Source organism: Macrotis lagotis, chromosome 3 (genome assembly GCF_037893015.1).
Source record: "Macrotis lagotis isolate mMagLag1 chromosome 3, bilby.v1.9.chrom.fasta, whole genome shotgun sequence".
Classification (NCBI taxonomy): domain Eukaryota; kingdom Metazoa; phylum Chordata; class Mammalia; order Peramelemorphia; family Peramelidae; genus Macrotis; species Macrotis lagotis.
Genome location: NC_133660.1, coordinates 98,604,704 through 98,628,831, shown reverse-complemented (window position 1 = coordinate 98,628,831; position 24,128 = coordinate 98,604,704). Strand labels below are relative to the sequence as shown.

General features: G+C 34.2%; 1 long non-coding RNA gene across 4 annotated transcripts in view; it reads right to left on the bottom strand.

Moving 5' to 3' along the window:
- Nucleotides 1-24,128, bottom strand: part of LOC141517722 (uncharacterized) — an 80,481-nt gene that overhangs the window by 17,706 nt on the left and 38,647 nt on the right. For all 4 annotated transcript variants that reach the window (XR_012476965.1, XR_012476964.1, XR_012476963.1 and 1 more), the window contains exons 2-3: nucleotides 5,965-6,158; nucleotides 3,431-3,547 (exon numbers count right to left, since the gene is read on the bottom strand). This is a non-coding gene — a long non-coding RNA (uncharacterized LOC141517722). The remainder of the gene's footprint in view (nucleotides 1-3,430; nucleotides 3,548-5,964; nucleotides 6,159-24,128) is intronic.

Below are 24,128 nucleotides of genomic sequence, written 5' to 3'. Positions count from 1 at the left end.
AGTGAGATGAGCAGAAGCAGAAAAACACTGTACACCCTAACAGCACCATGGGGGTTATATTCAACCTTGAAGGACTCGCTCATTCCATCAGTGCAACAATCAGGAACAATTTTGGGCTGTCTGCAAAGGAGAGTGCCATCTGTATCCAGATAAGGAGATGTGGAGTTTGAACAAAGTTCAAGGACTATTCCCTTTAATTTAGAAAAAACAGATATCTTATTGTTTGATCTTGCTACCTCTTAGACTTCTTGTCTCTTCTTTAAGGATATGATTTCTCTCTCATCACACTCAATTTGGATCAAGGTATAACATGGAAACAAAGTAAAGACTGACAGATTGCTTTCCGTAGGGGGTGGGAGGAGGGAAGTAAGATTGGGTGGAAAATTGTAAATCAAATAATATCTTTAATAAAAATAAATTAAAAAAATATGAATAAAAATTATGAAAAATGTGGGTATTTTCATCCCTTTGATTAGAAAACAAAGTAATCAGGAGATTTAATTTTAAAATAAAAGAAGATATGTAATTGAGGAAAAAATAAAATACTATTAAAAATATAATAAAATAAAAATGAAAGAATTATGAACTTGAAGTAAGAAAGCCTAGGTTTGATTTCTGGATCTGACACTTACCAGAGAAGTACCAAAAAACCAAGTCTCTTATATTGCATGAGCTTCAGTTTCCTTCTCTATTGAAGTACTAAAATTAATTTTTTTTAAATGATAGGCTCTAATAGATGCTCTTTTACTTTATCTAGCCAGTAATTATACCTTGACACACTTTGCAGGCATCCTAAAGTCATTACTTTTTTGTAACCTTCCCTCTTTCCACTCCAATTTTCAACTCTATCTTCTCCTTATGTATGTTTCCCCATGTTTCCTAAAGGCAGAGACAAGCTTGCTTATTTATTCTTGTATCCCCAATGCTTAATACAGTTCCTAGTTCAGACAAAATAGTTAACAAAATTTTTTCTTTCATTCATTTATTCATTCACTCATTTCCAATGGTTTTAAATAGATGTTTAGAAATAAAAGGTATTGTTTATTTTAAGTGTTTATCTATTAACTACTTACCATGCTCAAAAGTATCATAAGCATGGTAGAAACAGAAACAAATTCTCAAACAAAAATCCTCAAGTTTATTCTTCTGATCTAGGTATAGCATGAACATAATAACAATCTGAGAAAAGAATAAAAGGAACAAATCAAAGATGAAACAAAGAAATCTAGGAATCTGAGGAAAGGGAAAGTACTAATAACTGAGAGAAGTCTAAGGTAAGGTCATGACAGTTGAGCTAGGCAATGAAGAAAAATAAGAATTGTGAAAAGCAAATGCTAATGGACTACTGAGGCATAAATACATAGAAGCTGAAAGAACTAACAGTTCAAAGAATAGACCTAAAATAGAAAATGAAAGGGAATAAACTGAAATAAATCAAGGAAAGTATGTTAAAGAGAGATAATGGAAGATCTAAAATGCCAAACTAACAAGTTTATAGCTTATCAGAGGAAAGAATTGGGAATCACTGAAGGTTTTTATTAACACTGGTATTACAGTCAAATCTGTTTAGGAAGGAATTTTGGTAGCTATGTGAGAATGGATTGGAAAAAAGAAAATGATAACAGAAAACTATTTAAGAAGCTATTGTAATAGTCCAGATGAGAGGGGATGGTGGAGGCTTAAGAGGAATATCATGTTAAGGGAGAGAAAGGAATGAAAATGATAAATATGGTAGAAAAAATGGACAGAATATAATTGGTTATGTAGAGGATGAAGAAAAAGGGAAGAAGATAATTCAAAGGTTATAAACCTGTGAGACTAGATGATGATGGTGCCATCAACAAAAATGGGGAAAGTTGGAAGAGTTCCATTTTCAACATGGTGAACTTAAGGTTCTGATATAGCATCCAAATGAAGATTTCCAACAGACTATAGCACTGGACCTCAGAAAATAAGGCAAGACATATATGTGTGTGTGTATATATATATGTGTGTGTGTGTGTGTGTGTGTGTGTGTGTGCTTTTTAGTATATATAGGAATTATCTCTATTAAATAGATAATTGAAGTGAGGAGATTGAAACCCAAAGGAGAGAGTCTAAAAGAAGATGAACCAAGAATGAGCCTCAGAAGACACCACAGTCAAAATATGAGAAGATAGATGATAATACAGCAAAGGAGACTAGGAAGAAATGGTGAGTAGGACTCAGAAAAGCAGTGTCATGGAAGTCAAGGCAAAAGAGAATGTTCAGGGGGAAGGACTGATTGACTTTATAAAATGCTTCAGAAAAGTAAAAAGCTAGAACTAAGACAAGACCAAATTGTTTCTCAAGCAAGAGATTATTTGCAATATCAAATTCAAAAAAAAAATGAAAACAATGCCAAGCAGATTACAACACTACTGCAATTTTGACTGACCAACTTCTTCCTCTCCAAGTCAGAATAGGACAAAAAGGAAAGTAATTGGGTAGCAGAGGGGAGTGAGTTTTAGCAAGCATAATAATCTAAGAAAATGGGCAGAAAGAGATTGTGAATTAGACCCTGCTGTCTTACCAAATGAAGCTGCTACAAGACTGGAAACAGTAGATGCCATTGTCATGTAAATAAATTGTGGCATATCAATGTAATGGAATATTACTGTGATATATAAAAGGACAATAAAAAAAACAGAGAAACATTGAAAGACCTATATGAACTAAGACTGAAGCTCCCAGAGTCAGTGAAACAATATATACTATAACTTTTGAAATGTAGGGGTAGCTAGATGGTGCAGGGAATAGAGCACTGGCCCTGCAGTCAGGAGGACCTGATTTCAAATCCAACCTCAGACACTTAATAATCACCTAGCTATGTGATTTTGAGTGAATAACTTAACCCTATTGCCTTACAAAAACAACAAAAAAAGAAAAAATGGAATTGGAAAGAACCACAAAACTTCTAAAAGCAAATGCTACAAATTTATAAGAGCAAGAACAGCATGTACATAGAAAAAAATATAATAGTAGGAAAAAGAGGATATAAGTATTAAAAAAGTATCATGATAGTCATATAATAGAATACCCAATATATTCAAAATAGGTAGATTTTAAAATAAAAATCCTTCTGATGTCAAAGAAGGCTGCATTAGATGAATTTTTTATAGAAACATATAGGAAGGTATGGGCAAGAGGATCACAGGATGGGCAGGTTTGGATTGTTTTCTACATCACTGAAGGAAGATCTACATTGATAAGCTCACAGGTCTCTTGGAATATGTGCCTATAATCAAAAACCTTTGTACTTGTTGGATAGTCAGTTTTGGACCAGTTTTCTAGCCCAGTGGTGTTGGTGGTCATTGCTTCTGGAAGGCATTACTATTTGTTTGAAGCAAAACTAATTTATATCATAACCAGAAATACTTTCAATAAAAAGGGATTTGAGAAGACAACTCACCCCATTCCTTTGTAAAGCTGAGAGATCTAAAGGTGTGGAACACTGCATCTATTTTCAGATTTTTCTCAATGTCACTCTTCTTCCTCTTTTTTTCCCTTCTAGATATTCATTGTGACCCTGGAGAAGAAAGAGGGAAAATTTAAAAGATATTTTAAAATATTGTAATAATTTTTAATGACACTATTTTTGTTGGTCAGTTGTTTCAGTCATGTCCAGTTCTTTGTGAGACTGGGTTTTTCATGGAAAGAATATGGCAAGGGTTTCCCATTTTCTTCTCCAGCTCATTTTACAGCTGAGGAAACTGAGGCAGATAAGGTTAATGACTCACCCAGGGTCACCTAGTTAGTAAGCATCTGAGAACAGATTTAAACTCATGTATTCTTGGCACTCTATCCATTGTGCCCTGACTCCATTTCCAAGCCCAGCTCAATCTCATCTCCTGAATCTGTAGAGAACTCAACTGCTACCCCACTTTCTCCAACTGAGCTAATTAACTCTCTGTCAAACCAGTGCTTTGTGTCTCCATCTCCATATTTTTCTGCCTCAGAACAGTAACACCAAAGCATAGTTCTCATAGGAGAGAACAAGCATGGAGAACCATAGGCCAGATTTTCCTCCTTTTGTCTTTTCTTCCTTTTAGTCCATCTATGTCCCTGCAATACTGATCAAAAGTTTCTTCAAAGCCAAAAGAAATTAAAAAGCTAGACCCTCTGAAAGTATGCGGTGGCACACATTCAGTTGACCTCTGATCCTCCAATGTCTCTATGGTATTTTCTCTTCAGAATCATCTTCACTTGAGGCAAATATAAGCTCTGTGTGTTTGTGGGTATGGGTGTGGATGTGGATGTATGGTATTAATGACTTTCTCTCAGTCTGGTCTTCTGTTTCATTGGGTGAATGCTTCTGTAGTATAAATACAAGTAAAGTAAAATTGTTAGATAACATCTACATCCTGTATAATAGATAGAAATAAAAGAACAAAACCTATAATGTTTAATAATGGGGGTTTAATTTATTCAGACTTGTTCTACATTCTACTACAGAGACAGTAATGAAAAAGTATCAAAAAGGGACTATTCAACCTATGATCAGTTCATGACTTTGCTATAAAATCTCCCTGTAACCTGAGATAAGACATAGCTACTCCCAAATCCTCCTTTTACCTTGTCTGTAAAATGGAAAGATGGAAGCAGGGGTTGTATAATGGAAAGAGTATTTGTCCTGAGGTCAAAGAACCTGGGTTTAAAATCTGTTTCTGATGCTATTACCTCTGTGATCTTGGGAAGTCCTTCCTTCATTTTCCCTTATCTGCAAAATGAGGGAATTTGACTAGGCACAATTTGTATGAAATTTGCTGATTACCTATAATATAGGATTTAGAGTGTCACATGATAGGGATAAATCTTGATCAAAAAGAAGAAGGAAAAAAAGTAATAACTTACTGCTGAGAGATGGGAAGGCAAGTATGCTCAAGAACAGATGAGAATGATGCTCACCAAAATAAAAGGACAGCCAATAAGACCGCCTTCTACTCCAAAAAAAAAAATGTGCTATCTCTCTCAGCAAATACCCAAGGGTCAGTTCAACATCTTATTTGTACTTATCCCAAGAAGTTCAACTTTGACCAAAATGTATCTAGACAGATGAAAATGGCTTGTGAATAAAGCATGTCTAGATAAAATGTAAACCCATTTTTCAAGCCCTCTCTCCACCTGTATTCCAGAAAGGAGAAAAGTCAAAGTCAAATGATAGTTGAGCTTTTCCCATAAATTATTAAATAGGATTTCTATTTCACTTAAAAATGGTGGTGCTAGTGACACTGACTAAGTACTTACTCACATTTAGGTCTACACACACACACACACACACACACACACACACACACACACACTCCATAATGAAGAAATAAATATAAGCAACCAGACTCTGACAGCACAGTTTCTTCCAGAACCCAATTACTGCAGAATAAAGGGTACTAGGTCTGGTCATCGTTTTATGAAAAAAAATCTCCATATGCCTGCTGTTGAGGTTCATCCTGCAAAATAAAGGCCATTATTGTTCAGGCTTAAGGAAAAGGAATGACAAAGTCATACAGAATACAGTTGATCTCATGACAGACTGGCATTGAATTTCAGAGTTTGCTCACTTAATATCAACTAGAAATTGCTAACCAAAAAGCAATTGATCCTCTCTGGAAATGGGTGCCAAGCTATTTTTGTATCACTTCTTGCTATCATCCTGCAGGTAAGCAGGGTCTCGCTGACACAGGTTTTCCTTCAGTACTTAGAGAACTAGTGAGATTTTTCTGAGGTCTGGGCATTGTGTTCTAAGTGGTGGCATTTTGTTCAAACAGTTTAGCACAGGTGCCAGACTCATTACCTGACCCTGGGGCAGCTCCTTAGCTGAGCTAGCAGGTTCCCAGTTATGTAACAACATCTGAGCAGGACTTTGAAATGGAGCTAGAAATGACTCTAATGAACTGTGCATTTCATTTAGTATCAGAAGATAAAACCATTAATGTTTGACAATCCTACCTTCTAGTCCCATGCTTTTCGTCCCCCACTCCGAAAAGAGTAGACAGGTTCTCAATTTCTCTTTTGGTTTAAGGATATTGTTCTTCAGTGTTCAGTTAGAGGGTATGTTTTTCAGTGTTGTTCTGCTTTGGATTTGTTTATTTCTTTAAAAGAACTATTCATGCAGCCTTTTGGAAAATTATTCATTCTTGTCACTATGGAAAAGAAACACAGTCCAAATATCTTTGTAAGGAGAGTTACCTTGCTGCTTTAAGTGTTTAGTTATAGATGTCAGTGAAACATGGTTATGAATCATAATACTAACAATAAACAGTTATTTATAACTTAAAATGATGCCATAAAGAATATAGCATGGGAATACTGGTATACTTTTATTCTGGTGGCTCATGATTGAAAAAATGCATTCATTGTTAGTCAAAGTTATGTTTTCTTGTCAATTGTCCAGATCAAAGAAAATATTCAATTTGAGTGTTTAAAAATTCCATCTAAATTTCAAAGAATGCATTTGTAAGCACTTAGAAAGAATTTCTTTTTCTTTCTGGCAGCTTCTTTTAATGAGTAAACATTGAAATGATATTTACTGTAAGGTCTGCAGAGGGACAAGAAGATGAAGGCAGGCAGGGAACTATATGCAGTGAAGTCTATCCCTTTGCTATCAGGAAAAAAGCAAACTTGTCAATGATGCACAATCGAGCCACTTGTAAAAGGGAACAATTTCCCTTTCCTTTCTCATGATTAACAAAAGTAAACATTTGCCAAAAAACATCTCTTATTTTCCTCATGTGGGTGATTCAAGGAGCGAAATGAGCTGCATAAATCATGCATTATTGGTCCAAGATACCTCATCCATTCTGGGTCCCATGAGGAGATACTAAAGTACAACTAAGGGAAAATCCAAGACCTTGGGGGAATTTTTTTTATCTAGATCTTTGATTCCCTCCATGTCAACGCAGCAACTCTCTTCATCCATGCAGATAAGCATCTTGTCTGTAACTTAAAAATCTTAAATAGTATAGCATGGCTATAAATGTAGAGCTGATTTTAGATTGTTTTCTGACAGAGGGGAGGGAGGGAGACAGAAAAATGTAAAACTCAAAACTTGCAAAAATGATTGATAAAAACTAACATTGCATGTAGTTGGAAAAACAAATAAAATATATATATATATTTAAAAAATCATTAAAAAAATTTCAAACAGTTGACTGGAGCAGTAAGAGATTAAATGACTGGTCTATGGTCACACAGATAGTATGTGTCAAAGGCAAGACTTAAACCCCTGATCTTCCTCATATCAAAGCCAATTCTTTATTCACTACATCCTGCTGCCTCTTTTTGAATATAGATATCAAAAGAAATGGAATTATTTATTATTCAAATTATTCAAGTCATGATCCTGTCTTTGCGAGCATGTAAAGTGATAGTTATTTTTGAAATATGTATGTGTGCAATAGATATAGAGCAATTGGTACTCTGAGTTGTCTAGAGAAGATAAGAGAAAGGAAAGGAGTCGTACAAATGCATAAGCACGTGGCACCTGGAAGGAAAAGAAGAAAAGCAAAGGAAAAAGGGAGATGATGCTAAGACATGGCTTTCATCTCATAGTAAACAAGTGACATGAATGCATTTCATGGCCATCAGTAGTAGCAGAATGAACTTCCCTGGTAGATAAAGAAAATGCTGAACAAACTCACATGAGGAGATGTTCTTGTCACATATTATTTTACTCTCATACTTTTATAAAATCTCTCCCTGCCCTATGTTTTACTTATATCACCATAGAAAACCACTGCCAGAAAGAAAAAAAACTCTTCCAGACCATATCTAGTGGTCAACCTAGAAGTTGAAAACTCATTACACTTGGTTAAGTGACCTGGGAGAGCAGATACACTAACTGTTAATAAGTCAGTACTCCAAGCTTTACCATTTTAGCAGAATCTCCTGAAATTTGAGATCTAATGTCCCAATAATTACAACAATTTACTAATTGGTCTTTTTGTTTCCTGTCTCTCTCTTCTTCATCATCAGTAGAGTGTATTGAGAAGCATAAAAGACAGAATTAAGGAATATAGGACAAAAATACAAAAATCATCAACTTGGAATTTAAAGCCCTCTGTAATCTGCCTCCCACCTTGCTTTCCAGTCTTATTTCATGTTACAAATTTTCATCCATTCTTTGTTCCAGTTGAAGTAATCTCCAGTTTTCCCATACTTTCCATTTCTGAACAGTCTTTGCTCAGACAAGGGGAATCATACTCCTTCCTCATCTCCAGTTCTTAGAATTGTTCACTTTCTTCTAGACTTCCTAAATGGAATCTTTTCTGATCTCACTGTACTCCCTTCTCATTTATTCCTGTTCTCTCTCCTAAAATTAACTTGTATTGGATATTCTTTGTTCAGATGTCTCTCTTGACATGTTCTTCTCCTACCCCCAGAAGTATATAAGTTTCTCAAAAGCAAAGAATACTTATTTTTGTTTATGAGAACATCAATGGCTAATACATAGTAATGTTCATTGGTTGATGAATTGATGATCTGAGTTGAATTCCCATAGTGTCTATGTCATCATGAGGCATGACCTTGGGAATCCATTTAACATCCAAAATGTTGAGTTTCCTCAATTGGAAATAAATGGTTGGACTTAGATGGCCTCTGAAGTCCCTTCCTCAATAATAGCAATATTAACCACATCACCTATAAATTTTAGTAAGAGTAATTACTAAAAAAAGAAATGTGAATGAAGGCTTTAAGTTGCATTACTCTGCCAGTGAATTTGATAACTTTTTGTCACAGATGCAGCATAAGCTCACTTGAATAAAATCTCCATGACAAATAGCTAAAAATTTTAAAGTAGACATCAGAGAAATTTGGAATCCCAAAGTTTTGATTATGTTTTCCCTTCTTCTCACACAACCCTGATTCATTTCCAACTTTAGAACCCATTCAGCTCAGTAACAATCCTGACCCTACAGTCAGCCTTCACCCATTGCAATAATACTGGTCTCTTAAAAAAAAACCACATTTCCCTTCAAGAAATAGCTCTTTCTTTCCAAGCTATCCGAATTTTTAGTATCTTAAAAGTTGAAAGAAGCAACTGGTTGAAAACTTAGATTATGAAGTCATTTGAGGTAGAATATAAAAAATGAGCATGGCATATTTTGAGTTAGAAAACTATCTAGTGCCATACAGCAAATGCAATCTTCAACCTCCTACCCTACCTTTCTCACCCCTCTGAAAGCTTACTGAATCCAGTGTATCATATTGCCCTAGTCCTTTCTGCCTTGACTTTGGGCAGAAGAGAGGTTCCATTCGTAATTCCACATCTAAACACTCATTCACTTAAATAACCTTTTGAAACATCATCATGAACTACAGAAAACCTTGCATTCCTCAACAAAGGAGACAGCTTATAAAAATTACTAACTTTGAAGCAAATATAGCATCACCTAAAGTTCCAAATTATTCACAATCAAAAAAAAGAAAAGGTGTGAAAAACTAAAATAAAAGTGCTCTTCCTGCTTTCAGCAGAGATGCCAGCAAGCAAAGTATGAGCAATGCTCTTATGTTTCCAAAAACAAAACCATTTGGGGTGGCTAGTGGTGCAGTGGATAGAGCACCAGCCCTGGAGTCAGTAGTACCTGATTTCAAATCCAGCCTCAGACATTTAATAGTTACCTAGCTGTGTGGCCTTGGGCAAGCCACTTAACCCCATTGCCTTGCAAAAACTAAAAAAGAAACCCACTCTTCAAAGAATGAAACTGGTCACCATTGAAGTTACTGGGAAGAATGAGGTACAGGCTCCAAAGATAATACCCAAGCTCCACAAATACTTGAAGTGATGACAATGTCACAGTCAAGGGTAGCTAAGTGGAGCAGAAGATTGCAAACCACTGAGTCTGGAATCAGGAAGAACAGTTCAAATCCAGTCTCAGATACTTCCTGACTGTGTGATTGTGGGAAAGTCCTTAATCTCATTTGCCTCAGTTTCCTCATCTGTAAAATGAGTTGGAGAAGGAACTAGCAAACTTACCCAGGGTTACAGAGTTAGGATGAGTCATATCCTCAGCCTCTGCAAACATGAAAAAAATAGCAATTTTTTAAATATGTATGTGTGATATAGGTAAGGAGCATTGGTTATTCTGAGTTGGCTTGAGAAGAGAAAGATCAGAGCCATAGATAAGACAGATAGATAGAGAGAGAGAGAGAGAGAGAGAGAGAGAGAGAGAGAGATAGATAGACAGACAGATAGACAGATAGATAGATAGATGGATGTTAGATGGAAAGAGGAAAAAGGAAAGAGGGTGATAATACTGCTACTACTACCATAAGTGATATGATTTGAATGACATGGTCTTCATCTAGCAAGACATATATGGCATGAATGCATTTCACAGTATTATTTTTAATCACAAATATCAAATATATACAAATTCAATAGGAAATAAAAGGAACCCCCCCAACAAAACACAAACTGGATGATAAACATTATGAATGCTATCACTCCTAACGGTTTGGGATGAGTCATGGCTGATAGTTTTCTACCTTACTTCAATCAAGTGTCCTTTTTGGTTTAAGCCTGGGATTGACTCTCTGTGTATTCTCCTTAAGGGGTTTACTGTTTTAACCATTTTCTTTATATTTAATTGGAATAGCAGCTCCATTCTTCTGTAGGCTAAGATGTCCTTTTTATGGAATTGTCTTTTTATTCTTTCACTGAAAATAAAAGTTCTCCACTAAGAAAAAGGTCTTGAATATAGCCACGCATAAAACAAAAGAGAAAAAGTTAACTAGATAAGGTGATTAGGATAAGTATATAAAAATAAACTAGCTATAGGATCATTTCACTAAGCTTTAATAATATGCCTTTAGTAATATCTAAGCAATATTTAATTTTTCATTATTTAACTTAATAACATTTAGTTTAATAAAAATCCCTATAGTAGTATGTCTGCTACCCTCCCCTACCTTCTTGCTATATGAGCTCTCCTCCTTAAACTTAGAAGTAAATTAAAAATTCTTGAGACAACATGTATCAGAGGATATCTATTTTTTTCAGATTTCATAAGAAGAAGCATTTAAATATATAATTGCATAAGGCTCAATTAGAGATGTTTAGTCCAAACCTGTGATTTCATCTACCTGGTTCACTCCTATTAAAAATAACTCTCTCCATCAAATAAGATCTGCAGCTGTTTGCAAATTATAGCCTTACTTTCCTAGATACTTAGAGGTTAAATGACTTGCCTAGGGTCACAAAACCAGTCCGAGGTATTGATGGAATACTTTAACAAAAGAAAACTATGAGAAACCAAGAGAAAATATTCTGCTGAGAATTCCCTCAATATTCCTTTCCATCTCTCAACACTCTTTCTTCCCATGTTCCCACTATTGGTTTTATATGTGTATTCCATATATTTTTAGTTCAAATTATTCAATTCTCTTCCTCAAAAACCTCCTTCCCTCATACTTCATCATGCTGAGAAGGTAACCTTGAGTTCTTAAAGAAATAAAGGAAGAAAGCTCTGTCATGCCCTATCAAGCTGAAAATATTTCAATATGGGCCTGGTGATGGACCTGTTCTCATCTGTACAGCAGTCTTGCTAAATGTCAAGGCTGGTCAGTAGATGATGATTTTCTTATATTAAATTACATATTTCTACTGCAACTCATCCTGGTCAAATTGAGGGGAAAATAACAGAATATTATGTATCAAAATTTTTCCTGAGCAGTCAGCCCAAAAGGATGGGAAACTTTCAAAAAGTTAAGTGTAATAACAAGAGAAACTGTGATAATATGGGAAAGAGTGCATCAAAAGAGAATGATGCATAAGAACTTCCTCATTTAAGAGATTGCTATTGATGGGCAAGAGCCTCATCAATTAACCAAAATTTTAAAAAGGCATTTCTAAAAGAATGAAAAAACAAATGTTAGTCATGGATGATAAATCCATGTAAAACCTAAGCTTGTTTCTGACCAAAATGGCAGAGAGAGGACCTGCACTGTGTTGAGGTCTTCTGGCTTTTCCTCAGAATCAATGTAAATCAAGCCTCTTAACAGATTTTGGAATGACAGAACTCACAAAAGAACAGAGTGAAATATCTTCCAGTAAGGTTCATGTTGGAGAGGAGGGCAGACCTGGACAAGGTGGGGGAAGATTAATCTGAGAAACTAGACTGTTGTAAGGGAGGCCTTTGTGGTGTGGACAAACTGGGAAAGTTCCAAGGACAGCTTGGCTGATCTTGATAGCCCAACCTGGGAGCCCCTGGTGTTCCAGTGGGAGGGCCTGATGTTTCCCAGAACAAATAACACAGAAACAGTCCCAGGTGTCTGCACCTGTTCCAGGCCCAGGGTATGGACTGCTAACTTCCCCAGCAGTGACTATCCCGAAAGAACCTCTGGCATTTCTGACCTGAGAGCTGGGTGGTAGATGCAGATAATCAAGATACAGTCCCAGGTATGGTGAGTGGGGGACTGCCACCTCCACCTCAGATAATACCAAGGGAGCCCCTGACTTTCCTTATAGGTTAGTCCACCGAGTAACATTCTGAAGTTCCTAACACCTGTGATCCCAGGTCATTAAGCAAGCCTCTAAGGTCCTTAACACAAAGGTCTGCCAGAAAGCTCTTCCACCAACACAAAACCATTGGGATAGTCAACAAATCCCAAAATGGATAAGAAAGGCCAAAAAAAGCAGGATATTTGAATGTTACCTTGAAGATAAGTATACTAGTTCAGAAAATGAGGTCAGAAAGGATGCTTTATGTGAAACTTCAAAGGAGAATATAAATTGGGATCCAGTCCAGAAAGACTTTTTGGAAAAGCTCAGGAAGGAATTTAAAAATCAAATGGAAAAATTAAGAAAAAAAATGAAAGATAAAATTAACATATTTCAACAAAAATGACAGAAAAAAACAAGTTCTCTAAAAATACAATTGGACAAATGCAAAAAGAAAATAATTCCCCCCAAAACACAATTGGACAAATGGAAAAAGGTAGCAATTCATTTAAAAATGGAAAAGGAGATGCAAAAGTTAATAGATTGGCTCTAGTGGAAGCTAATGATTTCATGAAAAAAATAGAAGAAAATTTAAAATACCTCACTGGTAAACAACTAACCTGGAAAATGAAAGCCATGATCAATAACTAAATAAATAAAAAGCATGGATAGCATTCTACAGGAAATAATCATGGAGAATTGGCCTGATATTCTAGAACTAGAGGACAAAACACACACTGAAAGAATCCATCAATCATCTTCTGAAAGGGATCTCAAAATGAAAACACCAAGAAATAGCACAGCCAAACTCCAGAATTATCAAATCCAGGAGGAAATCCTGCAAGGGGTCAGAAAGAAGCACTCAAATAGGAGGAACTATAGTCAGGATTAAATTACAAAGGACATGGCTTCATCAACATTAAAAAATGGAAGAGCCTGGAATATGATATTCCAAAGAGCAAGAGAACTTGGATTACAACCAAGACTCAATTATCCACACAACTGAGCCTTCCCTTTCAGAGAAAAGATGGACATTTAACAAAATAGATGATTTTCAAATTTTCCTGATGAAAAGACCAGAGTTGAAGAGAAAGTTTGATCTTCATATAGGATATTCAAGAAATAAGATGAAAAAGTAAGCAGGGGGAAAGGAAAAGATAAATGAGTTACAGGGAGACATAATAGCAAAACTATTGGTAGGGGACCTCTACCTCCCTCTCTCAGAATTAGTTAAATCTAATCATAAAATAAACAGGAAAGAAGTTAAGGAGATGAATAGAATGATAGAAAAACTAAATATGATGGGCCACCAGAGAAAATTGAATGGGGATATAAAGGAATATGCCTTTTTCTGTTGTACATGGCACCTTCACAAAAATTGACCATGTATTAGGGCATAAAAACCACACAATCAAATGCAGAAAGTCATAAATATTGAATGTATCTTCTTCAGATCATGATTCAATAAAAATCATGTGCAATTAAGAGTTATGGAGAGATAGACCTAAAATTAAATGGAAACTAAATAACCTAACTCTAAAGGAGTGGATCAAATAACAAATCATAGAAATAATGAATAACTTCATCCAAGACAATGACAAAAAGGAGAAAAAATACCAAAACTTATGAGATATAACCAAAGTAGTTATTAGGGAAAATATCAGATTTCCAATACTTACATGAATAAAATAGAGAAAGAGATCAATAAAAAAATTAGAGAAAGAACAAATCAAAAATCCTCAATTAAATATCAAATTAGAAATTCTGAAAATTTAGGGTAAAATTTTAAAAAGTGAAAACAAGAAACCTATTGAGCTAATAAATAAAACTAAATTGATTTTATGGAAAAAAAATTTTTAATTTGATTTAAAAAAGAAAGAATAAAACCAAATTACCATATTCAGAAATGTAAAAAGGTTAATTCACCACCAATGAGGAGAGAGTTACAGTAATAATTCAGAGCTATTTTACTCAATTGTATGCCAAAAAATTTAAAATGTAAGTGAAATGGATGAATATTTACAAAAATATAAACTGCCCTGGTTAAAAGAAGAAAATAAATACTTAAACAACCCCATCTCAGAAAAAGAAATTGAACAAGCTATCAATGAACTCTCTAAGAGAAAATCTCCAGGACCAGATGAATTCATAAGTGAATTCTACCAAAACTTCAAAGAAAAATTTGTTCCAATTCTATATGAACTATTTGAAAAAATAGGTAAAGAAAGTGTTCTTCCAAATTTCTTCTAATGATACCAATATGGTGCTGATACCTAAATCAGGAAAAGTCAAAACAGAGAAAGTAAATTATAGCCCAATTTCCCTAATGAATTTGGATGCAAAAATTTTAAATAAAATATTAACAAAATGATTGTAGCAAGGTATCACTAGGATAATGCACTATGATCAAGCAGGATATATACCAAGAATGTAGGATTGATTCATTATTAGGAAAACTCTCAGCATAATTGACCATATCAATAACAAACCTAACAGAAAAAAAGCTGAAAAAGCTTTTGAAAAAATACAGCACCCATTCCTTATAAAATCCCTAGAGAACACAAGAAGAAATGTTCCTTAAAATGATAACCAGAATCTATCTAAAACCATCAATAAGCATTATATGTAATGAGCATAAGCTAGAAGCATTCACTATAAGATCAGAGATGAAACAAGTATGCCCATTATCTCTACTATTCTTCAATATTGTATTAGATATACTAGCTTTAGTAATAAGAGAAGAAAAGGAATTTGAAGTAATTAAAGTAGTTAATGGAGAAACAAAGATGAAATTAATAAAATCAAAAGTAGATGTTGGGGCATTTAGGTGGAGCAGTGGATAGAGCACTGGCCTTGGAGTCAGGAGTACCTGAGTTCAAATCCAGCCTCAGACACTTAATAATTACCTAGCTGTGTGGCCTTGGGCAAGCCACTTAAGCCCATTGCCTGGGGAAAAAAAAGTAGATGTTATAATTGTATACCTAGATAACCCTAGAAAATCATCTAAAAAACTATGTGACACAATTAGCAAATTTAGTAAAGTTGCAGATTATAAAATAAACCCATATAAATCTTCAGCATTTCTATATATTACTAACAAGACACCATAGTAAAAAAAAAAAGAGGAATTCCATTTAAAATAACTGCAGATAACATAAAATACTTAGGAGTCTACCTGCCAAGGTAGATTCAAAAACTATATGAAAACAACTATAAAATACATTTTACATAAATAAAAGCAGATCTAAATAACTGGGCAAACATCAATTGCTCACAGGAAGGCCAAGCCAATATAATAAAAATGACAATTCTACATAAATTAAATTACTTATTCAGTGTCTACCAATCAAACTTACAAAACATTATTTTATTGAGCTAAAAAAATATGAACTAAATTCATATGGAGTGACAAAAGGTCAAGAATATCTAAGTAATTAATGAAATAAATGCAAAGGAAGGTGACCTGGTATATACAAAATCTCAAATTATCTTATAAAGCATCAGTCACCAAAACCGTTTGGTATTAGCTAAGAAATAGAATAATGGATCAGTGGAATAAAAATAGAATAGAAATAGAAAAGAAATGGAATTAATTGACTGTAGTAATCTCCTATTTGATAAACCCAAAGATTCCAGTTTCTGAGATAAGTGCTCACTCTTTAATTAAAAAAAAAAATACAGCTGGGAAAACTGAAAGATAGCATGGCAGAAACTAGGCAGACCAACATCTCACACCCTAAACCAAGATAAGGTCAAAATGGGTACAGAATTTAGACATGAAAGGTGTTATCATAAACCAATTAGAAGAACAAGGGATAATTTATCTGTCAGATCCATGAAAAAGGGAGCAATTTATGACCAAAGAAGAAATAGAGAACATTATAAAAGACATAACAGATAAATTTGATATTAAATTGAAAAGTTTCTTCACAAATAAAGCCAAGGCAACCAAGAGCAAAAAAAAAGTGGAGTAAACTGAGAAACAATTTTTACACCTAGTGTTTCTGACAAAGGAATCATTTCCAAAATTTATAAAGAACTAAGTCAAATTTATAAGACTATAAGTCATTCCTCAATTGATAAATGGTCCAATGAAATGAAAAAAACAATTCTCAGATGAAGATATTAAAGCTATCTGTAGTTATATCAAAAAATTCTCTAAATCATTATGATTAGAGAAAAGCAAATTAAAACAAATATGAGGTGCCAACCTCAGACTAAAAGGGAAACTGATTAATGTTGGAGGGAATGTGGGAAAATTGAGATATTAAATGCATTGTTGGTGGAATTGTCAATTAATCCAACCTTTCTGGAGAGCAATTTGGAATTATGCTCAAAGGACAATAAAACTATGATCCACCACTAGGTCTATATCCCAAAAAGATCATAAAAAAAGGAAAAGGACCTACATGTACAAAAATATTTATAACAGTTATTTTCATAGTAATAAAGAATTGGAAATTGAGGGAATGTCCATCAATTGGGGAATGACTGAACAAATCATGGTATACGAATGTGATGAAACACTATTGTTCAATAAGAAACCATGAGGAACAGGACTTCAGAACAGCATGGAGAAACTTGTACAAATTGACCCTGAATGAAGTGAACAAAACCAGAAAAATATTTTCATGGGGTGTTGATCAACTATAACAGATTTGATCATTTCTGTATTACAATCATCAAAGACAATGCTAAAAGATTTATGATGGAGAATACTATCCATATCCAGAGAAGGAACTGTGGAGTTTAAATGTGGACCAAAGTTTGTTATCTTCAATTTAGGGGGAAAAAAAGTTGTCTTATGATATACTGTTCTTTCTAATTTTTTTCTGTTTAGATGGGATTCTTCTCTCACAACATGATTAATATAGATCCATGTTTAGCATGGTTATAGTTATAGAGCTATATTACATTGCTTTCTGTCAGGGGAGGGGCAAGGGAAAGGAGGGAGAGAGAAAAAAATGTAAAAAAGTGATTACTGAAAACTATCATTAGATGTTTGAAAAAAAAGAAAGAAATGAAAAACATAAAAAAGGAATACCTTTACTCATAATGACTTGATTTGCTGAGAAACATTAATAATAAAGATAATACTTATGTTATCAGTTTTGGTTTATTAAATGGAAGATTTTTGTGCCTTTTATTTATATTTAATGGATCTCTTCTACTATAGTACTTTCCACTCAAATATTAAAAATATTATTCTAAAATAGTGCTAAGACATATTAAAACATTGAACTTCACTATCCATTTGCCTTAAAGTAGATAATCAAATGTTGCATTATCCTATTTCACAAGATTAAAAGTAATGACACAATATGTTGAATTTTGCAAACTTTAAAGAACCATGTAAAGACTGGTTATTAGAAATCTTATTTATGATTGGTGCAACAAATAAGCTAGTGGTTGCCATACTTTAAATCATGCATATCAAAAGGCCTGTACAACTTGACACTCTCTGAGGAATATCTATATAAAAACTATGTAATGTTTTATTTATATTTATGCATATATATATATATATATATATGAGTTGTTCTCAAAGGAAATTCTGATTTAAAAAACCTGGTTAGAAAGAGGAGAAAGGGAAACAAGGAGAAATGTCAAAAGGTTCTAGTAGCTTTCCTCACCACTAATCCTCTCTCCTAAAAAAACATAGCTAATTCTTTTGGGAGTTGGGGACATTAATGGAATTGACATCGTTACTCTACTCACTCCACATTTGTCTTTAAAGAAAACCATAGCAATTTTATCTTAATGTATTTATCTAATAACACACGTGGAGCTAGATTGTAAGCTTAGACTGCATTGTTTGCTTTTAACAACTTATTTTCAACATTTAAAAAAAGCATTATAGAAATAATTCAAGATTATGTACCTATGTTATTGCCAAAGGAAAACAAATCTATGAATTTTACACTCTGAAGTAACCCCTCTGCAAAGTATCCCTGACCTGGAAGGGTACTTCTTGAGTAATGAAAGTGACAATTCTTCAACTATTCCATTAGGAATGCCTTTAGTATTGGTACAAATAGATTATACAGATAAACTAAGGCAAGCTAAGAAAAACTATAAATTGTCTTTGTTTTTGTCTTCTCTAGTGAGTTACAAAAAATTATTGTTTATTTATAGTGAATAATTAAATATTCAAGATTAGACATACTCTAATTTTTGCCAAAAATGGTTTATTAAATCCTGGGTAGAAGACAGTTAAGTGGTACAATGGTCTAGAATCAAAGACGTTCATCCTCCTGAGTTCAAATACATTCTCAGATATTTACTAATTCATTTTGTCTAAGATTATAGATATCATATATTCCTTTTTTCATAGACAAGGACCTTATACTTAAATGGATGTGTATGTGATGGAAAAATCATGTGTCAAGACCCTGACAATCATGAAATTTTTTGTAAATTTAAAACATCTATTCTGATCAGGCATTATTATTGAAACTTTACTTTTGAGGAGTAAATTGATAAGACTTATAGTCATAGAAAGCATTATACCCCCCAAGAATGATTCCCTTTAAGTCCAAGAATAGACAAAATATAGAAAGTCAGCAATTTAAACCTGGTTTTTGATCACAAACATAATTTGCATTACTATAAAATTCTCAAAATGTGATACAATTTCCATGAACATGATAGATTTGGAGTAAAAAAGTAAATCTGATTAACTCTTTGAGGATCCCTGGTCTACAAAATAAAGTTAAAGTTCTAGCCTAGCATTCAAGTTCCTACACAATCTGATCCTAACCCACCTTTTGCACAAACGTCCCCTACTACTTCCTAGGTACTCTGAGAGCCAAAGATCTTAATTTCAAAGATACCAATTCCTTACCTGAAATGCCCTCCATCCTCTATGAATTTCAGTACCTCATGAACTTTTTAAGTGTTTGGCATTTAAATTCTTCCTAATTTGGCTCCTATTTTTTCTAATCTTCAATATTACTTCTCCCAGGTCCTCTACTACAAGCCAGCTTGTACTGGCTTCCTCTGCTAGTCTCCCAATTGGTGAGTTCCCAATTGGAACCTCCTTCGAGGTAGTGTTTAAATTATCCAGGCTCATTTCTAACCAGTCTTCCCTCTTGACTCCCAAGACTTACTTCAACACGAGCCCACACTCCCCTTTTTAAATCCTTTTTACATGTTCTCTTTCCCAATTAAAATAAAAACTCTTTTTGAGTCAGAACTATATTTTATTTTGCCTGCATTAACTTACTTCAGTACCTGGGATGTAGTATTTTGTTTTTGTTGTTTATTTTTCAAAAGTATCTGACTCTTCATGACCTTTTGGGGTTTTATTGCCAAAGATATTGGAGTTGTTTACCATATTCTTGTCCAGTTAAAGAAGAAACTGGGGGCGGCTAGGTGGCTCAGTGGATAAAACACCGGCCCTAGAGTCAGGAGTACCTGGGTTCAAATCCGGTCTCAGACACTTAATAATTACCTAGCAGTGTGGCCTTGGGCAAGTCACTTTAACCCCACTTGCCTTGCAAAAAAAAGAAGAAACTGAAGCAAATGCGTTAAGAAACTTGCCCAGGATCATACAGTTAGTGTCTGAGACCATATTTGAACCAGGTGTTCCTGACTCCAGACCTGATGCTCCATACAGAAATATCTAGCTGTCCTTAGATTATAGGAAGTGTTTAAAAAATGCTTTAACATTTAACTAATGCTTTGTGTAATCAAATCTAATTGCAGAGATTGCCTGGGGAGAGATTCCTCATAATAAAAATTTTGTAAGATATAATAGTGAATTCCTTCATTACTATACTTTAATCAGAAATTCTCTTGGGATTTATATACCCTTTAGATTGATAGACTCTTCAATTTTTCTCTGAGAAAAAATATGTTGAAAAATCAAATTTAAATTGATAAGATCATCTCCTGACAGCCCTAACCAAGAGCATTTTTAACCTGTGCAAACCTAGAGCACAAAGTCATGATAAATGTGCACACTGAGATGAGATCATCGGTTCCCTAAAAGGGCTGACTAGTAGTAGGAGCTTTTGTGATCTCCTTACTCTACTAACAACATCCAAAGACAGTGATTGGCAGGAGTTTTTTTCCCTATTCCTGGGAATTGATTTAAATCTCTGAAACCTTTGCTTTCAGGATGACTGACATCTCAAACATCTCTCCACTGAGAAGCTTTCTTGCTCCCTCATTCCAAAGGCCATGTCACAAACGCAAAAAGAGGATTGCCAGATGGCGAAGGCCAGGGGGAAATTTAGACTGCTTAGTGTGAATCTACTCCATTTTAATGGAAAGTTCAAAAGAATTGCCAAAAGATCAAGTCTGTTCACTATGTAAGAAAATGAAGAGACCCACTTCAAATTTTTTTAATGCTGAGCAAGTTTATGTTTGAGGAATATAGCTATCACACAGCAACTCAACCAGGACCAAAGTCAGGTGCTTGCCCAAGCTTCAAGGGAACAGATATTATGAATGATGGAGAACATTATTTCAAAAAAAAGTGATCCTCCCCTATGATCATCCACTTTCAGTCCATATAGGCTATCACTTTCGAACTAATAAAGTGACATTTATATATTACTGTATGAGAAAAGAAAGAAAAGGAGAAGAGAAAGGAGTTTTCTGTACTGTAGTTTTGTGTTATTTCTCCTTGATTTCTAAATGTACATTATTGTAAATGCATTAAACTCTTAAAAATTTTTCAGCAGTTCCCAGAAGAGGAAATTAAAAACCAAGATTGGACAGCATACATACGTACGTACATACATACATATACACACACATAGCAAGAAAGACTAATTTAAAATGAGGAATCCTTCCCTAGTCATGTGACCTCAGGCAAGTCCCTTAACTTTTACCTCTTCTGTAAAATGGAATTAAAATAAAGGTTATAAGCCTTAAAAAGAGTTATTGCGATAATCAAATGAGATAATCAGTGTAAAGCTCTTTATAAGTATAAACACTATCAATATTGAAAAAGTACTAATGGAAGACCTGTGTAATTTTTTAAATAGTATTTTATAAAGTCTCACCATTATGATGTGTATACCTACATGCAATACTTTTAATTATACATATCCCTAATTTATATCTTACCTTATATAGTATTAAAAGGTATTGAATAATATGAATGTTATTCATATTTTCAAGGATTCTTGAATAAGCTTGACGTATGAATAGGAAGTACTATTAGAATGGTTACTATTTTACTTAATGGAATGAAAGGTTTTTTTCATTATCAACTAACAAGAAGTGCAGCAGGATCTTATATTCTCTACATCTCTCAGTGAATTCAAAAATACTAAAGTTTTGGTCTATTCTAGTATGACTTGTAAAAGTCTTCTTGTTCTTTACCTTTCTTCAGGATGCCTTCAAGGGTTGTACAGGTAGATGAGTCTTATAAATATTTAATATTGATGCAACAGTAAGCATAGAGGACAGTTGATGCCATTTGCTTAGAAGACTTTTTTGGAATTAAAATGATTTAAGATTTTTTTTCTCCTTGCCTTTGCTCTTTCAGATGCCTTGAAAATCGATCCTTAAATACCCTAACAATTGTGTCACCTCCAGTATTAATCTGTTCTATCTATAATTGGTCTAAGCTGACTGCTTTTCACAACTTTTTCTAATAACCTCTATTTCTTCCTCCCCTATATAAGCACTCTGAGATCTAATTCAAATGTGGTAGCTTTACTATCCTTCATGATGGAAAGAATTCTTTCCATAGCTCTTCATTTTCTCTTTTGTTTGTTTCTGTCATTTCATTTCTTAGCCCATATTTTGACAGCTGGCCAAAGATCTGATTGTAGTATAGGCATTTTCTGAAAGAAGTTACCTACTTCCTTCCAGGTTTCCCTATAGCCTCTGTCTCAGTTGCCATCCCCTGCTAGAGATACCTCTCACCTGGGAGGCCTCCTCTAAAATTCCATTGAAGGCAATGTCTGGGTTAATTGTGCTCATATCTAATTCCATTCAATTCTTGATTCTCACAATACTTATACAAGATCCTTTTTTCAGAACCATTTTATTTGCTGTCTGGACCCATTAGCTCTATGAGGGTATTGATTGTCTTTCCTCTTGCTTTCCCAGTGCCTCACACATCTTGATTCAATAAATATCATATAAATAATAAAAAATAATATTTAACATAAATGTTAATCTAATCTGATTCTTTTTCAATATGCTTCAGTGGTTAGACAAATTTTAATGTAACAGTTTGGGCTAGAAGTGTTTGGGCTATCCACCTTGTCTGGGATTCTCTCCTTCCTCATTCTTTACCTCCAGGCTTCCTTGACTTCCTTCAAGTTTCATTTAAAATGGCATCTTCTAAGAGACATCTTTCCTAGACTCATTATTGTTAGTGCCTTTCCTCTATATTAATGTCCTATTTATCCTTTATTTATTTATCCTGTTTAGCTGTTTGCATGTTATCTCCCTCCATTAAATTGTGGGCTACCTCCTTGAGAAAAGAAACTCTCTTTTGCCTTTCTTTAAATTCCCAGGGCTCAGCATATACAGTTCTTGGGACATCATAGGTGCTTCATGAATGCTTGTATAATAGCCAATTCTGTTACCTCATAGTTTGAAGTTGAACTACTCGGTTCTCAAAAACTGTAACAGCAAAACACAAATTCTGTATGTCCTATCAAAATGGTAAGGCTTCATGGTCTAGCCATGGATTCTCTCTTCTCTTAGTATGATTCTAACTCAGAATGATGCACAACCACATAAAGAGCTTATATTAGATTGTTTTCTGTCAAGGGAGGGGGAAAGGAAGGCAAGGAGGAAGAAAAATGTAAAACTCCAAACCTTGAAAAAAATGATTGTTCAATATTATACTGCATAATTTCAAAAGTACATTCCTTAAAGAAAAAAGTAATAATAAGCAATGTCACATAATAGGAAAAAAAGATTCATAACAAAAGTAGAGCCACCAAATGGTAAGACTTTTGGCCTCCACTAAAGAGAGCAGTGTTGATAATTATTCCAATTTAGCCTGTATACAACTTTGTATATAGTAATACGTGCATATATACTGTATATGCCATACATATATATATATATATATATATATATTTCTGTGTGTATGTGTGTGAGTGTGTGTACTGTAGAGTTATATATACAATTTTGAGGGCAGCTAGGTGTATAGGATGCAGGAAGATTCATGAGTTCAAATCAAGCCTCAGTCACTTACAAACTGTGTGATCCTAAGAAAGTCATTCAACCCACTTTGTCTCAATTACTTTATCTATAAAATAAGTTGTAAAACAAAATGATAAACCACTCCAGTATGTTTTCAAGGCAATCTCAAATGGTCTCACAAAGAGTGAATTTGACTGAAATAATTAAGCAATAACAGCATATAAAATAATAATAGTTAATAATAAAGTCCAGCCTTTATGTATTGCTTTAAGGCTTACAAAGTATTTACAAGTACTAACTCATTCTACCCTCAAAATTAACCTGGGAAGTGATTGATATTTTTATTCCCATTTTACAGATGAAGAAAATGAGGCAGAGAGAGGTTATGTGGCTTAATCAACACCATACACCTAATAAGTGTCCAAGACTGGACTTGGAAGTTGGATCCTTCATACTCTCACATCATCTTTCCATCTCCTTCCTACAGATGGCCATTCTTCATTATTATCAACTATCATTTCTAGATGAAAGCAGAGAGCACACAGCT